Source organism: Bombina bombina, chromosome 5, assembly GCF_027579735.1.
Source record: "Bombina bombina isolate aBomBom1 chromosome 5, aBomBom1.pri, whole genome shotgun sequence".
In the NCBI taxonomy this organism is placed as follows: domain Eukaryota; kingdom Metazoa; phylum Chordata; class Amphibia; order Anura; family Bombinatoridae; genus Bombina; species Bombina bombina.
Window position 1 is genome coordinate 112631648 of NC_069503.1, and position 17176 is coordinate 112648823.

The 17176-nt window shown below is 42.1% G+C and overlaps 1 protein-coding gene across 2 annotated transcripts in view; it reads left to right on the forward strand.

The window, feature by feature from the left end:
• Window positions 1-17176, forward strand: part of LOC128660028 (oocyte zinc finger protein XlCOF6) — a 227493-nt gene that overhangs the window by 51879 nt on the left and 158438 nt on the right. The gene's annotated exons all lie outside the window — the stretch shown is intronic.

The following is a 17176-nucleotide window of genomic DNA, read 5'->3' on the forward strand; positions in this document are numbered from 1 at the left end:
GCACAAAGCGAGATCTGATTAAAGGGACACTCAAGTCAACATTAAACTTTCATTATTCAGATAGAGCAGCAATTTTAAACAACTTTCCAATTTACTTCCATTAACAAAATGTGCACAGTCTTTTTATATTTACACTTTTTACATCACCAGCTCCTACTGAGCATGTGCAAGACTTCACAGAATAAGTATATACTATCAATGTGGGATATATAGCTATTTGTAGGGAGAGAGAGTGTGTATTCTATAGGGTTAAGTGAATGGAAGGATGTGCTGATCAGTGTTTGCCGCTGTTTAGGAGAATGAAAGTTGTGTGGGAGACTATCTATAAATGAGTAAATGAGCTTGGGGTGGGGTAAGGGACTGCGTGGGTGGGAAACTATCTTCCAGAGGATACCTGATTGCAGAGGCCAGTGGGACAGCTGAAATATTCAGGTCTGTGTATTTCTTTAGACTGTGGCAAATATACTTTGAATTCAGCTGATTGCAGAGGCCAGTGGGACAGCTGAAATATTCAGGTCTGTGAATTTAAAGTATAATACATATAATCCCATTCTATGGAGTAAATTTACTTTTCAGCGTTGGCTGTCAATAAAGCAGAATCAAACTTATGATGTGACTTCTTAGTAGTTAGTTTATTCCAAAGATGATCTAACACTAAAAAGGCTTTACATATATTTTTCACAGGATTTCTACCAAGCATAAAGCCAGATTGAGCAACATGAATCATGAGGTTTAATTTTTTTTTCAATCTCTTTGCAATGTTTTACATTAAAAGTTTATAATATTTTTTTACTAAGTAGAAGCATCTAAAAGATTAAGGGATTCTGGGTCTTTCTCTTTCTTAAGATTAAAAGTTATAGTAGAGGAAGGAAAATATAAAGATTTTAAATCCTGTTCAAAGTAGTATTTATTTTATTAAGGTACGTTCAAAGACATCTGGCATCATTTGTAGTTGCTTAATATGTTCAACCTCTTTAAAAGAGTGACTAAGATACCTTCCCTTTATTTTGTATTATGAGAACAAACTGTATTCCTGAATAACTTCTAAAATAAAGGGATGCCATGCTGAGTGCCACTCAGAAAGATCATTAAATTGTCAGTGTAAAAAGATAATACTACATTCTAACCCCTTATATGGATACTTTTCATTATCTGTCATAGATAAATAGCTAATGGCTCAATAGGAATTTTGGAAAGGAAAGGAGAGAGTGGACACCGTTGTCTTGTCCCTTTCAATAAAAATATTTTTTTTTAGGTGGGGCAATTCTGTTAGTCAATAAATTTGAAAAGGGATTTTTGTATAATAAGTGTAGAACGTTGCAGAAGTGGCCTTTACATCTAAAATGATCTCAAGTAGAATAAACATAATCCCATTCTATGGAGTTGAATGCCTTTTTAGCCTCGGTTGTCAATAGAGCAGAATTGACCATATGATGTGATTTATTTGTAGTTGGTTTATTCCAGTGGTGATCTAAAACTAAAAAGTCTTTACGTATATTTTTCACAGGATTTCTACCTACCATAAACCCAGATTGAGAAATATGAATCAAGAGGTTTATTTTTTTTTTCCAATCTCTTTGCAATGTTATACATTAAATGTTTGTATTATTTTTTTATTAAGTAGAAGGGTCCATAAGATAAAGGGGACTACGGGTCTTTCTCTTAAAAATTAAAGTTATAGTAGAGGATAATAATCCACCATACAAGGCCTTGGAGAGCAAAATGAGACATGCACACAGAATATAGCCCAAGTCTGCTCTGTTTATTATCAACAGTGCTGTGGTTATATAGTATACATCACATATATTGTAAATTGCTTAATACACACCCCCTTATTGCAACATAATCAGTGGAAAGTTACAGAACTTTAGACATAAGATTCTTTAGGTAAATAACCAAAACTGGGAAATACTGATCTTGTTAAAAAGATAAGAATGAATAAAATCAGACAAATGTCTAGATTACGAGTTTTTGTCGGTAAGGCTTGCGGTGCTAACAAGCATTTCTCTTGTTAAGTGTATCCAGTCCACGGATCATCCATTACTTGTGGGATATTCTCCTTCCCAACAGGAAGTTGCAAGAGGATCACCCACAGCAGAGCTGCTATATAGCTCCTCCCCTCACTGCCATATCCAGTCATTCTCTTGCAACTCTCAACAAAGATGGACGTAGTAAGAGGAGAGTGGTGTATTATAGTTAGTTTTTTAACTTTAATCAAAAGTTTGTTATTTTTAAATGGTACCGGAGTGTACTGTTTCATCTCAGGCAGCATTAGAAGAAGAATCTGCCTGTGATTTCTATGATCCCTGCTGTTCTCACATATTCTGAGGAGTGAGGTAACTTCAGAGAGGGAATGGCGTGCAGGTTTTCCTGCAATAAGGTATGTGCAGTTAATATATTTATAGGGATGGAATTTGCTAGAAAAATGCTGCTGATACCGGATTAATGTAAGTTAAGCCTTAAATGCAGTGATAGCGACTGGTATAAGGCTTATTAACAGAGATACATAATCTTATAAAAGTGTAATATAAAATGTTTGCTGGCATGTTAATCGTTTTTATATATGTTTGGTGACAAAACTTATTGGGGCCTAGTTTTTTCCACATGGCTGGTTTGATTTTTGCCTAGAAACAGAGGCTTTCCACTGTTGCAATATGAGTGGGAAGGGCCTATTTTAGTGCTTTTCTGTGCAGATAAAAATACTGACAGAGACATTCAGCTTCCCTCTGCATGATACAGGACATCTCTGAAGGGCTCAAAAGGCTTCAAAGTCGTGTTTGAGGAGGGTAACAATCACAGTAGACTGTGGCAGTTGTTGTGACTGTGTTTAAAAAACGTTTTTGTCATTTATTATTCTATTTTTGTTATTAAGGGGTTAATCATCCATTTGCAAGTGGGTGCAGTGGTCTGCTGACTTGTTACATTCACTGTAAAAATTTTGTTAGTGTAACTGCCTTTTTTCACTGTTATTTCAAATTTTGTCAAAATTTGTTTCTCTTAAAGGCACAGTAACGTTTTTTTATATTGCTTGTTAACTTGCTTTAAAGTGTTTTCCAAGCTTGCTAGTCTCATTGCTAGTCTGTACAAACATGTCTGAAACAGAGGATACTTGTTCATTATGTTTAAAAGCCATGGTGGAGCCCCATAGGAGAATGTGTACTAAATGTATTGATTTCACCTTAAACAGTAAAGATCAGTCTTTATCTATAAAAGAATTGTCACCAGAGGGGTCTGTCGAGGGGGAAGTTATGCCGACTAACTCTCCCCACGTGTCGGACCCTTCACCTCCCTCTCATGGGACGCACGCTAATATGGCGCCAAGTACATCAGGGACGCCCATAGCGATTACTTTGCAGGACATGGCTGCAATCATGAATAATACCCTGTCAGAGGTATTATCCAGATTGCCTGAATTTAGAGGCAAGCGCGATAGCTCTGGGGTTAGACGAGATACAGAGCGCGTAGACGCTGTAAGAGCCATGTCTGATACTGCGTCACAATATGCAGAACCTGAGGACGGAGAGCTTCAGTCTGTGGGTGACGTCTCTGAATCGGGGAGACCTGATTCAGAGATTTCTAATTTTAAATTTAAGCTTGAGAACCTCTGTGTATTGCTTGGGGAGGTATTAGCTGCTCTGAATGACTGTGACACAATTGCAGTGCCAGAGAAATTGTGTAGGCTGGATAAATAGTATGCAGTGCCGGTGAGTACTGATGTTTCTCCTACATTGGTGTGTCCGGTCCACGGCTTCATCCTTACTTGTGGGAATATTCTCTTTCCTAACAGGAAATGGCAAAGAGAGCACAGCAAAAGCTGTCCATATAGCCCCCCCCTCTGGCTCCACGCCCCAGTCATTCTCTTTGCCGCTCTGAACAAGTAGCATCTCCACGGGGATGGTAAAGAGTATGTGGTGTTAGTTGTAGTTTTATTTCTTCTATCAAGAGTTTGTTATTTTAAAATAGTGCCGGTTTGTACTATTTACTCTACAACAGAAAGCGATGAAGAGTTCTGTTAAAAGAGGAGTATGATTTTAGCAACAGTAACTAAAATCCATTGCTGTTCCCACGCAGGACTGTTGAAACCAGAGAACTTCAGTTGGGGGGAACAGTTTGCAGACTTTTCTGCTCTAGGTATGACTAACAAGACATAGTAATGCTAGAAGACTGTCATTTTCCCTTATGGGATCGGTAAGCCATTTTCTTAGACTCATAACAGAATGAAGGCTTATAAATGGGCTATATACTGGTGACACTATTGTGGGCTAAATCGATTGATTTATATAATATTTATTTGACTTTTGGAGTGTTTTGTGACTTGGAAACACTTTTGGGAACGTTTTTATTACGCCTGACAGTTGTTTAGACACCTAATCTAGTCAGGAAGGCCGCTTCACTCTGGTATGCAGAGGGAGGAGGCCTCATTTTCGCGCCTCAGTTGCGCAGTTACTTCTGGAAGCAGTGCATGCAGCTTCATGTGAGAGGGTCCTGTGGCCATAAAAACGATTTCAAGAAGGCTATTTCTGTGGTGAATAACCCCCAAGGAAGGTAAAAGCCGCAGCAAAGGCTGTGGCAGGGACTGTAGTGGGTTTAAACTGGTAAATTAAAAACAATTAGCTCCGGTTTGCTCATTTAAGGGGTTAAAGACTTGAAATTTGGTGTGCAATACTTTCAAAGCATTAAGACACTAGGGTGCACATTTTGTAAAGATCGGATATTTCCTTCATAGTTTTTCAAACATTCAGAAATAAAGTGTACTCTTTTTATTATTTAAAGAGACAGTAACGGTTTTGTTTAAAAACGGTTTTATTGCATTAATAGCCTGCCTAAGTCTGTCTAACATGTCTATACCTTCAGATAGCATATGTTCTGTGTGTATGGAGGCCAAGGTGGTTCCCCATTTAAATGTATGTGAAAATTGTGCCATGGCGTCCAAACAAAGTAAGGACAGTTCTGTCACATTTAATAAGGTTGCCCAAGATGATTCTTCAAATGAAGGTAGTGGGGATAGTTCATCATCCTCTCCTTCTGTGTCAACACCAGTTATGCCCGCGCAGGCGACACCTAGTACATCTAGCACGCCAATGCTTGTTACTATGCAGCAATTAACTGCAGTAATGGATAATTCTATAGCAAATCTTTTATCCAAACTGCCAGCATTTCCCAGAAAGCGTGATTGCTCAGTTTTAAATACAGAGGATGAGCAAGTGGGCGCTGACGATAATTTATCTGTTATACCCTCACGCCAGTCTGAATTGGCAGTGAGGGAGGGTCTGTCTGAGGGAGAAATTTCTGATTCAGGAAAAGTTTCTCAGCAGGCAGAACCTGATATTGTGGCGTTTAAATTTAAGTTAGAAGATCTCCGCGCCCTGGTTAAGGAGGTGCTAACTACTCTTGACGATTGTGACTCTTTGGTGATTCCAGAGAAATTGTGCAAAATGGACAAATTCCTAGAGGTCCCTGTGCACGCTGATTCCTTTCCGATACCCAAGAGGGTGGAGGACATAGTGACCAAGGAGTGGGAGAAGCCAGGTATACCTTTTGTCCCACCTCCTATATTTAAGAAAATGTTCCCCATTATCGACCCCAGAAGGGACGCATGGCAAACAGTCCCTAAGGTTGAGGGGGCAGTTTCTACATTGGCCAAGCGCACGACTATTCCCATTGAGGACAGTTGTGCTTTCAAAGATCCTATGGATAAAAAATTGGAAGGAAGGATTGCTTAAAAAGATATTTGTTCAGCAAGGTTTCCTTCTCCAACCAATTTCGTGCATTATTCCTGTCACAACGGCAGCGTCTTTTTGGTTCGAGGAACTAGAAAATTCGGTCCATAAGGAGACTCCATATGAGGAAGTCATGGACAGAATTCACGCACTAAAGTTGGCTAATTCCTTTATTTTAGATGCCGCTTTTCAATTGGCAAAATTAGCGGTGAAATATTCAGGTTTTGCAATAGTGGCGCGCAGAGCGCTTTGGCTAAAATCTTGGTCGGCGGATGTGTCGTCCAAGACAAAACTGCTTAATATTCCTTTCAAAGGTAAGACCCTTTTCGGGCCAGAATTGAAGGAGATTATTTCAGACATCACTGGGGGGAAGGGCCATGCCCTACCACAGGATAGGCCTTTCAAGGCTAAGAATAAATCTAATTTTCGTTCCTTTCGCAATTTCAGGAACGGACCGTCTCCTAACTCTGCAGCCTCTAGACAAGAGGGTAACGCTTCCCAGCCTAAACCAGCATGGAAACCAATGCAAGGCTGGAACAAGGGTAAACAGGCCAAGAAGCCTGCTGCTGCTACCAAGACAGCATGAAGGGGTAGCCCCCGATCCGGGACCGTATCTAGTAGGGGGCAGACTTTCTCTCTTTGCTCAGGCTTGGGCAAGAGATGTTCCGGATCCCTGGGCACTAGAAATAGTCTCTCAGGGGTATCTTCTAGAATTCAAGGAACTTCCTCCAAGGGGAAGGTTCCACATGTCTCGCTTATCTTCAGACCAGATAAAGAGACAGGCATTCTTACATTGCGTAGGAGACCTATTAAAGATGGGAGTGATACACCCAGTTCCAATAGCGGAACAAGGTCTGGGGTTTTACTCAAACCTGTTTGTAGTTCCCAAAAAAGAGGGAACTTTCAGGCCAATTCTGGATTTAAAAATACTAAACAAACTCATCAGAGTTCCATCATTCAAAATGGAAACCATTCGAACGATTTTACCAACAATCCAGGAGGGTCAATACATGACTACCGTGGACTTAAAGGATGCGTACCTACATATTCCTATCCACAAAGATCATCATTAGTTGCTAAGGTTCGCCTTTCTGGACAAACATTACCAGTTCGTGGCTCGTCCGTTCGGTTTAGCCACTGCTCCCAGAATTTTCACAAAGGTGCTAGGGTCCCTACTAGCGGTTCTAAGACCGAGGGGCATTGCGGTGGCACCTTACTTAGACGACATCCTAATCCAAGCGTCGTCCCTTTCCAGATCAAGGGCTCATACAGACATTGTAGTAGCCTTTCTCAGGTCTCACGGGTGGAAGGTGAACGTAGAAAAGAGTTCCCTGTCCCCGTCTACAAGGGTTCCCTTTCTGGGAACAATTATAGATTCTGTAGAAATGAAGATCTTTCTGACAGAGGTCAGAAAATTAAAACTTCTAAACGCTTGTCAAGTTCTTCAATCTATTCCTCAGCCTTCCATAGCTCAGTGCATGGAGGTAATAGGACTAATGGTTGCAGCAATGGACGTGGTTCCTTTTGCTCGAATTCATCTAAGACCATTGCAACTGTGCATGCTCAAACAGTGGAATGGGGATTATGCAGACCTGTCTCCCCAGATTCAAGTAGACCAGGTAACCAGAGACTCGCTCCGCTGGTGGTTGACTCAGGATCACCTGTCTCAGGGAATGAGTTTCCGCAGACCAGAGTGGGTCATCGTCACGACCGACGCCAGTCTCTTAGGCTGGGGCGCGGTCTGGGACTCCCTGAAAGCTCAGGGTCTATGGTCTCGGGAAGAGTCCCTTCTCCCGATAAACATTTTGGAACTGAGAGCGATATTCAATGCGCTCCTGGCCTGGCCTCACCTAGCGAAGGCCAGATTCATAAGATTTCAGTCGGACAACATGACGACTGTAGCGTACATCAATCATCAGGGGGGAACAAAGAGTTCCTTGGCGATGACAGAGGTATCCAAGATCATCAAATGGGCGGAAGAGCACTCCTGCCACCTATCTGCAATCCACATCCCAGGAGTAGACAACTGGGAGGCGGATTATTTGAGTCGTCAGACTTTCCATCCGGGGGAGTGGGAACTCCACCCGGAGGTCTTGCCCAGTTAACTCAACTATGGGGCACTCCGGATATGGATCTGATGGCGTCTCCTCAGAACTTCAAAGTTCCTCGATACGGGTCCAGATCCAGGGATCCCAGGGCGACACTAGTGAATGCATTAGTGGCGCCTTGGTCGTTCAATCTAGCTTATGTGTTTCCACCGTTCCCTCTCCTTCCCAGGCTGGTAGCCAGGATCAAACAGGAGAAGGCCTTGGTGATCCTAATAGCTCCTGCGTGGCCACGCAGGACTTGGTATGCAGACCTGGTGAATATGTCATCGGCTCCACCATGGAAGCTACCTTTGAGACAGGATCTTCTAGTACAAGGTCCATTCAAACATCCAAATCTAGTCTCTGTGCAACTGACTGCTTGGAAATTGAACGCTTGATTCTATCTAAGCATGGGTTTTCAGATTCAGTTATAGATACTCTGGTTCAAGCCAGAAAGCCTGTGACTAGGAAGATTTACCATAAGGTATGGCACAAATATATCCGTTGGTGCGAATCCAAGGGTTTTTCTTGGAGTAAAATCAAAATTCCTAGGATTCTTTCCTTTCTCCAAGAGGGTTTGGAGAAAGGTCTTTCAGCTAGTTCTCTAAAGGGACAGATATCTGCTCTGTCTGTCCTGTTGCACAAACGTCTGGCAGCCGTGCCAGATGTACAAGCGTTTGTACAGGCGTTAGTCAGAATCAAGCCTGTTTACAGACCTATGACTCCTCCATGGAGTCTAAACTTAGTTCTTTCAGTTCTTCAAGGGGTTCCGTTTCAACCTTTGCATTCCATAGATATTAAGTTACTATCTTGGAAAGGCCTGTTTTTAGTTGCTATTTCTTCTGCCAGAAGAGTTTCTGAATTATCTGCTTTGCAGTGTACTTCTCCCTACCTGGTATTTCATGCAGATAAGGTAGTTTTACGTACCAAACCTGGTTTTCTTCCAAAAGTAGTTTCCAACAGGAATATTAACCAGGAAATAGTTGTTCCTTCTCTATGTCCGAATCCAGTTTCAAAGAAGGAACGTTTGTTACACAACATAGATGTGGTCCGTGCTTTAAAATTCTATTTTGAAGCAACAAAGGATTTCAGACAAACATCATCTTTGTTTGTCGTTTATTCTGGTAAGAGGAGAGGGCAGAAAGCTACTGCTACCTCTCTTTTTGGCTGAAAAGCATCATCAGATTGGCTTATGAGACTGCCGGACGGCTGCCTCCCGAACGAATTACACCTCACTCTACTAGAGCTGTGGCTTCCACATGGGCCTTCAAGAACGAGGCTTCTGTTGATCAGATCTGTAAGGCAGCGACTTGGTCTTCTCTGCATACTTTTGCCAAATTTTACAAATTCGATACTTATGCTTCTTTGGAGGCTGTTTTTGGGAGAAAGGTTTTGCAAGCCGTGTTGCCTTCCGTTTAGGTAACCTGACTTGCTCCCTCCCTTCATCCCTGTCCTAAAGCTTTGGTATTGGTTCCCACAAGTAAGGATGAAGCCGTGGACCGGACACACCAATGTAGGAGAAAACAGAATTTATGTTTACCTGATAAATTTCTTTCTCCTACGGTGTGTCCGGTCCACGGCCCGCCCTGGCTTTTAGTCAGGTTTGAAAATTTTTATTACATACACTACAGTCACCACGGCACCCTATAGTTTCTCCTTTTTCTCCTAATCGTCGGTCGAATGACTGGGGGGCGGACAGCTTTTGCTGTGCTCTCTTTGCCATTTCCTATTAGGGAAGAGTAAGGATGAAGCCGTGGACCGGACACACCGTAGGAGAAAGAAATTCATCAGGTAAGCATAAATTCTGTTTTTTCCAATACCTAAAAGGCTTACAGAAATTATTAGTAAGGAGTGGGATAGGCCCGGTGTGCCCTTTTCCCCACCTCCTATATTTAAAAAAATTTTTCCAATAGATGCCACTACACGGGACTTATGGCAGACTGTCCCTAAGGTGGAGGGAGCAGTTTCTACTTTAGCAAAGCATTCCACTATCCCGGTTGAGGACAGTTGTGCTTTTTCAGATCCAATGGATAAAAAATTAGAGGGTTACCTTAAGAAAATGTTTATTTAACAAGGTTTTATTTTACAGCCCCTTGCATGCATTTCGCCTGTCACTGCTGCGGCGGCATTCTGGTTTGAGGCCCTGGAAGAGGCCATCCATACAGCTCCATTGACTGAAATTGTTGACAAGCTTAGAACTCTTAAGCTAGCTAACTCATTTGTTTCTGATGCCATTGTTCATTTGACTAAACTAACGGCTAAGAATTCCGGATTCGCCATCCAGGCGTGTAGGGCGCTATGGCTCAAATCCTGGTCAGCTGATGTGACTTCAAAGTCTAAATTACTCAACATTCCTTTCAAGGGGCAGACCTTATTCGGGCCTGGTTTGAAAGAAATTATTGCTGATATTACTGGAGGTAAGGGTCATACCCTTCCTCAGGACAGGGCCAAATCAAAGGCCAAACAGTCTAATTTTCGTGTCTTTCGAAATTTCAAGGCAGGTGCAGCATCAACTTCCTCTGCTTCAAAACAAGAGGGAACTTTTGCTCAATCCAAGCAGGCCTGGAAACCTAACCAGTCCTGGAACAAGGGCAAGCAGGCCAGAAAGCCTGCTGCTGCCTCTTAGACAGCATGAAGGAGCGGCCCCCTATCCGACAACGGATCTAGTAGGGGGCAGACTCTCTCTCTTCGCCCAGGCGTGGGCAAGAGATGTTCAGGATCCCTGGGCGTTGGAGATCATATCTCAGGGATATCTTCTGGACTTCAAAGCTTCTCCTCCACAAGGGAGATTTCACCTTTCAAGATTATCTGCAAACCAGATAAAGAAAGAGGCATTCCTAAGCTGCGTACAAGATCTCCTTGTAATGGGAGTGATCCATCCAGTTCCGCGGACGGAACAAGGACAGTGGTTTTATTCAAATCTGTTTGTGGTTCCCAAAAAAGAGGGAACCTTCAGACCAATTTTGGATTTAAAGATCCTAAACAAATTCCTCAGAGTTCCATCATTCAAGATGGAAACTATTCGAACCATTTTACCCATGATCCAAGAGGGTCAGTACATGACCACAGTGGATTTAAAGGATGCCTACCTTCACATTCCGATTCACAAGAATCATCATCAGTTCCTGAGGTTTACCTTTCTAAGACAGGCATTACCAATTTGTAGCTCTTCCATTCGGGTTGGCTACAGCCCCAAGAATTTTTACAAAGGTTCTGGGCTCACTTCTGGCGGTCCTAAGACCGCGAGGCATATCGGTGGCTCCTTACCTGGACGATATCCTGATACAGGCGTCAAGCTTTCAAATTGCCAAATCTCATACAGAGATAGTTCTGGCATTCCTGAGGTCGCATGGGTGGAAAGTGAACTAAGATCAGAGTTCTCTATCTCCTTTCACGAGGGTTTCCTTCCTAGGGACTCTAATAGATTCTGTAGAAATGAAAATTTACCTGACGGAGTCCAGGTTATCAAAACTTCTAAATGCTTGCCGTGTTCTTCACTCCATTCCGCGCCCCACGGTGGCTCAGTGCATGGAAGTAATCGGCTTAATGGTAGCGGCGATGGACATAGTGCCATTCGTGCGCCTGCATCTCAGACCGCTGCAATTATGCATGCTCAGTCAGTGGAATGGGGATTACACAGATTTGTCCCCTCTACTAAATCTGGATCAGGAAACCAGAGATTCTCTTCTCTGGTGGTTATCTCGGGCCCATCTGTCCAAGGGTATGACCTTTTGCAGACCAGATTGGACAATTGTAACAACAGATGCCAGCCTTCTAGGTTTGGGTGCAGTCTGGAACTCCCTGAAGGCTCAGGGTTCATGGACTCAGGAGGAGAAACTCCTCCCAATAAATATTCTGGAGTTAAGAGCAATATCCAATGCTCTTCTGGCTTGGCCTCAGCTAGCAACACTGAGGTTCATCAGATTTCAGTCGAACAACATCACGACTGTGGCTTACATCAACCATCAAGGGGAAACCAGGAGTTCCCTAGCGATGTCAGAAGTCTCCAAGATAATTCGCTGGGCAGAGACTCACTCTTGCCACCTGTCAGCGATCCATATCCCAGGTATAGAGAACTGGGAGGTGGATTTTCTAAGTCGTCAGACTTTTCATCCGGGGGAATGGGAACTCCATCCGGAGGTGTTTGCTCAATTGGTTCTCCGTTGGGGCAAACCAGAATTGGATCTCATGGTGTCTCGCCAGAACGCCAAGCTTCCTTGTTACGGATCCAGGTCCAGGGACCCAGAAGCGGCACTGATAGATGCTCTAGCAGCGCCTTGGTTCTTCAACCTGGCTTATGTGTTTCCACCGTTTCCTCTGCTCCCTCATCTGATTGCCAAAATCAAACAGGAAAGAGCATTGGTGATATTGATAGCTCCTGCGTGGCCATGTCATCATTTCCACCATGGACTCTGCCTCTGAGACAAGACCTTCTAATACAAGGTCCTTTCAATCATCCGAATCTACTTTCTCTGAGACTGACTGCATGGAGATTGAACGCTTGAGTCAGTAATTGATACCTTAATACAGGCACGAAAGCCTGTCACCAGGAAATTTTACCACAAGATATGGCGTAAATATCTTCATTGGTGTGAATCCAAGAATTACTCATGGAGTAGGGTTAGGATTCCTAGGATATTGTCCTTCCTCCAAGAGGGTTTGGACAAAGGATTATCAGCTAGTTCTTTAAAGGGACAGATTTCTGCTCTGTCTATTCTTTTACACAAGCGTCTGGCAGAAGTTCCAGACGTTCAGGCATTTTGTCAGGCTTTAGTTAGAATTAAGCCTGTGTTTAAACCTGTTGCTCCTCCATGGAGCTTAAACTTGGTTCTTAAAGTTCTTCAAGGGGTTCCGTTTGAACCCCTTCATTCTATTGATTTCAAACTTCTTTCATGGAAAGTTCTTTTTCTGATGGCTATTTCCTCGGCTCGAAGAGTCTCGGAGTTATCTGCCTTACATTGTGATTCTCCTTATCTGATCTTTCATTCAGATAAAGTTGTTCTGCGTACAAAACCTGGGTTTTTACCTAAGGTGGTTTCTAACAAGAATATCAATCAAGAGATTGTTGTTCCATCATTATGTCCTAATCCTTCTTCAAAGAAGGAACGTCTTTTGCATAATCTAGACGTAGTCCGTGCCTTGAAGTTTTACTTACAGGCTACTAAAGATTTTCGCCAAACATCTAACCTGTTTGTTGTTTACTCTGGACAGAGGAGAGGTCAGAAGGCCTCGGCAACCTCTCTTTCTTTTTGGCTTCAGTGAATAATCCGTTTAGCCTATGAGACTGCTGGACAGCAGCCTCCTGAAAGGATTACAGCTCATTCTACTAGAGCTGTGGCTTCCACCTGGGCCTTTAAAAATGAGGCCTCTGTTGAACAGATTTGCAAGGCTGCAACTTGGTCTTCCCTTCATACTTTTTCCAAATTTGATACTTTTGCTTCTTCGGAGGCTGTTTTTGGGAGGAAGGTTCTACAGGCAGTGGTTCCTTCCGTTTAAGTTCCTGCCTTGTCCCTCCCATCATCCGTGTACTTTAGCTTTGGTATTGGTATCCCACAAGTAATGGATGATCCGTGGACTGGATACACTTAACAAGAGAAAACATAATTTATGCTTACCTGATAAATTTATTTCTCTTGTAGTGTATCCAGTCCACGGCCCGCCCTGTCCTTTTCAGGCAGGTCTAAATTTTAATTAAACTACAGTCACCACTGCACCCTATGGTTTCTCCTTTCTCGGCTTGTTTCGGTCGAATGACTGGATATGGCAGTGAGGGGAGGAGCTATATAGCAGCTCTGCTGTGGGTGATCCTCTTGCAACTTCCTGTTGGGAAGGAGAATATCCCACAAGTAATGGATGATCCGTGGACTGGATACACTACAAGAGAAATAAATTTATCAGGTAAGCATAAATTATGTTTTTTTTCTCACTGCACACTTAAGACAACGCTGGTATTACAGGTTTTTACAAACCCGGCGTTAGCCGCAGAAAAGTGAGCGTTGAGCAAAATTTAGCTCCACATCTCTCCTCAATACCAGCGCTGCTTACGGTAGCGGTGAGCTGGCTGAACGTGCTCGTGCACGATTTCCCCATAGGAAAAACCTAACACCTGCAAAAAAGCAGCGTTCAGCTCTTAACGCAGCCCCATTGATTCCTATGGGGAAATACTTTTTATGTCTACACCTAACACCCTAACATGAACCCCGAGTCTAAACACCCCTAATCTTACACTTATTAACCCCTAATCTGCTGCTCCGGACACCGCCACTACCTACATTATACCTATGAACCCCTAATCTGTCGCCCACAACATCGTCGACTCCTACATTATAGTTATTAACCCCTAATCTGCGCCCCCCAATGTCGCCGCCACCTACCTACACTTATTAACCCCTAATCTGCCGTCCCCAATGTCGCCACCACTATAATAAAGTTATTAACCCCTAAACCTAAGTCTAATCCTAACCCTAACACCCCCCTAACTTAAATATTATTTAAATAAATCTAAAAAAAAATACTATTATTAACTAAATTATTACTATTTAAAACTAAATACTTACCTGTAAAATAAACCCTAAAATAGCTACAGTATAACTTATAGTTACATTGTAGCTATCTCAGGGTTTATTTTTATTTTACAGGCAACTTTGTATTTATTTTAACTAGGTACAATAGTTATTAACTATTTAATAACTACCTAGCTAAAATAAGTACAAATTTACCTGTAAAATAAAACCTAACCTAAGTTACAATTACACCTATCACTACACTATAATTAAATTAATTACCTAAATTAACTACAATTAATTACAATTAAAAAAACTAAAGTACGAAAACAAACAAACACTAAATTACAGAAAATAATAAAATAATTACAAGTTTTTTTAAACTAATTACACCTAATCTAATCTAAAATAAAAAAGCCCCCCCTAAAATTATAAAACCCCTACCCTATACTAAATTACAAATAGCCCTTAAAAGGGCCTTTTGCGGGGCATTGCCCAAAAGTAATCAGCTCTTTTACCTGTAAAAAAAAATACAATACCCCCAACATTAAAACTCACCACCCACACACCCAACCCTACTCTAAAACCCACCCAATCCCCCCTTAATAAAACCTAACACTAACCCCTTGAAGATCACCCTACCTTGAAATGTCTTCACCCAGTCGGGCGGAATTCCTCAACGAAGCCGGGCGAAGTGGTCCTCCAGACGGGCAGAAGTCTTCATCTAATCCGGGCAGAAGAGGTCCTCCAGATGGGCAGAAGTCTTCATCCAGGCGGCATCTTCTATCTTCATCCATCCGACGAGGAGCGGCTCCATCTTGAAGACATCCAATGCGGAGCATCCATCCAGACCGACGACTACCCAACGAATGACGGTTTCTTTAAATTACGTCATCCAAGATGGCGTCCCTCGAATTCCGATTGGCTGATAGAATTCTATCAGCCAAACGGAATTAAGGTAGGAAAAATCCAATTGGCTGATGCAATCAGACAATAGGATTTAAGTTCAATCCTATTGGTGGATCCAATCGGCCAATAGGATTGAGCTTGCATTCTATTGGCTGATTGGAACAGCCAATAGAATGTGAGCTCAATCCTATTGGCTGATTGGATCAGCCAATAGGATTGAACTTCAATCCTATTGGCTCATTGCATCAGCCAATAGGATTTTTCCTACCTTAATTCCGATTGGCTGATAGTATTCTATCAGCCAATCGGAATTCAAGGGACGCCATCTTGGATGACATCACTTAAAGGAACCTTCATTCTTCAGTCACCGTCGAACGAAGAGGATGTCTTGAAGATGGAGCCACTCCGCGCCAGATGGATGAAGATAGAAGACGCCGCCTGGATGAAGACTTCTGTCCATCTGGAGGACCTCTTCTGCCCGGCTTGGATGAAGACTTCTGCCCATCTGGAGGACCACTTCTGCCCGGATTCGTAGAGGACTTCGGCCCGGTTGGGTGAAGGTGTCTCAAGGTAGGGTGATCTTCAAAGGGGTTAGTGTTAGTTTTTTTTAAGGGGGGATTGGGTGGGTTTTAGAGTAGGGTTGGGTGTGTGGGTGGTGGGTTTTAATGTTGGGGGGGTATTGTATTTTTTTTTTTTACAGGTTAAAGAGCTGATTACTTTGGGGCAATGCCCTGCAAAAGGCCCTTTTAAGGGCTATTTGTAATTTAGTATAGGGTAGGGCTTTTTTTTTATTTTGGGGGCTTTTTTATTTTATTAGGGGATTAGAGTAGGTGTAATTAGTTTAAAATTCTTGTAATTATTTTATTATTTTCTGTAATTTAGTGTTTTTTGTGCTTTAGTTTATTTTATTGTAATTAATTTAATTTAGATAATGAATTTATTTATAGTGTAGTGTTAGGTGTAATTGTAACTTAGGTAAGGTTTTATTTTACAGGTACTTTTGTATTTATTTTAACTAGGTAGCTATTAAATAGTTAATTACTATTTAGTAACTATTCTACTTAGTTAAAATAAATACAAAGTTGCCTGTAAAATAAAAATAAAACCTAAGCTAGCTACAATGTAATTATTAGTTATATAGTAGCTAGCTTAGGGTTTATTTTATAGGTAAGTATTTAGTTTTAAATAGGAATAATTTAGTTAATTGTAGTAATTTTATTTAGATTTTTAAAAATTATATTTAAGTTAGGGGGGTTAGGGTTAGACATAGATTTAGGGGTTAATAAATGTAATATAGTTGCGGCGATGTTGGGGGCGGCAGTATAGGGGATAATAAATGTACGTAGGTGGCAGCGATGTTAGGGACGGAAGATTAGAGGTTAATAAATATAATGTAGGGTTCGGCGATGTTGGGGCGGCAGATTAGGGGTTAATGCATATAATGTAGGTGGCGGCGGTGTCCGGAAAGGCAGATTAGGGTTTAATAATATAATGTAGGTGGCGGCGATGTCGGGGGCAGCAGATTAGGGGTTAATAAGTGTAAGATTAGGGGTGTTTAGACTCGGGGTTCATGTTAGGGTGTTAGGTGTAGACATAAAAAGTATTTTCCCATAGGAATCAATGGGGCTGCATTAGGAGCTGAACGCTGCTTTTTTGCAGGTGTTAGGTTTTTTTTCAGCCGGCTCAGCCCCATTGATTCCTATAGGGAAATCGTGCACAAGCACGTTTAGCCAGCTCACTGCTACCGTAAGCAGCTCTGGTATTACAGTGAGATGTAGAGCTAAGTTTTGCTCTACGCTCACTTTTCTGCGGCTAACACCGGGTTTCTAAAAACTCGTAATACCAGCTTGTTTGTAGGTGAGCGGTGACTGAAAACTGCTCGTTAGCACCGCACAGCTTACCAACAAAAACTCGTAATCTAGCCATTTGGTTTTATTTTTATTTCACAGCTAAGTTT